The sequence below is a fragment of the Arachis ipaensis genome, chromosome B03, assembly GCF_000816755.2.
Source record: "Arachis ipaensis cultivar K30076 chromosome B03, Araip1.1, whole genome shotgun sequence".
Taxonomy (NCBI): domain Eukaryota; kingdom Viridiplantae; phylum Streptophyta; class Magnoliopsida; order Fabales; family Fabaceae; genus Arachis; species Arachis ipaensis.
In genome coordinates, this window is record NC_029787.2 from 126778333 (window position 1) to 126779614 (window position 1282).

Here is a 1282-nt window from a genome sequence, read left to right on the forward strand (position 1 = left end):
TATTTTAATTTTCTCTTTATATGTTTTTTTTTTTTTATTGGACTTTTCTCTTTATATGTTTAAGCAAGATTTTCAGTACTACTAGTCTACTACTACTAACATGGATCTATAAGTCAATGGCCCAAGACTTTTAGAAATCAATTTCATCATTATCTGTGCCTTCAAATAAAGTCAGAACTAAAGAAGGCCCAAATAAATAGGAAGTCCAATCTGGCTTAAGATAATTTTCATCTAAATCAATTCCATTCTTTTGCAGTGGAGGCTTAGTACAGATGGCATCCGAGTTCAAGTAAAAGAAAATTCTACTCTTAAAATATTTGCTGACTTTTGTATTAGAGTCTTCTTTAAGTACCCCTTACTTCTCCAAAAAAAATTCCACTCTTTTAAAATATTTGCTGACTTTTGTATTAGAGTCTCCTTTTAAGTACCCCCTACTTCTTCACAATGATTCTGGTGTCACTAACCATAGTAAGCGCCTACTGCAAGATCTAGACTAAATTTTAATTGAAATATCAAGTTAGTTACAACTTATAAATCTTAATTAAGTTAAAATTGTTAAATAAGTAGTCTTAATATAATATCAAATACGATCGAGTAAATAGACTTTTAGTTATATGGACGATAAGGATGTTCAAATTCATGACGACTAACTTTTATGTGTATTATCCATAATTTCACATAACATATCAATAAATCATTAGCAACATTAGGAGAATTTAGATTTTTCTCTTTTAGTCATGTTGAGATAAATAAAAATAGAATAGCTCATGAGTTAGTTAAGATGGCTCTTATTAATTTAAATTTGGTGTGAATGGAAAAAGTACCAAATCATGTAAAAAACTAAAAAATATAATCTAGTCATGCTGAATATTTTACTGCCAATGGATTGAATCAACACACTTTTCTCGTCCAAAAAAAAAATACCATATCAATAAATTATTTTTAGTTATTTTAAAATATAATACTATTTTTATTTTTCTTTTTTTACTTTTTTTTTTATAAATAGGCCCTTGTTGGTAATTTTTGGATTTTTTTTGTGTATAAGTTTTGATATTTGATGTGTACTTCTGTAGTCACGAAAATATATGTAGATTTGGCGTCAATTAAACTTGAAATATTAAAAGCACTGTGTTCAACTTTAAAACTTCAGTTATACAATAAAAAAGGTCCTGAGAATAACTTCAGAACTAAGATCAAAGATCGAACGGCCTTACCTATCTAATTTTTATATATTAAAGATAAAATCTATCCCACTCTCTTAATATTAAAAAATAAGTTATCT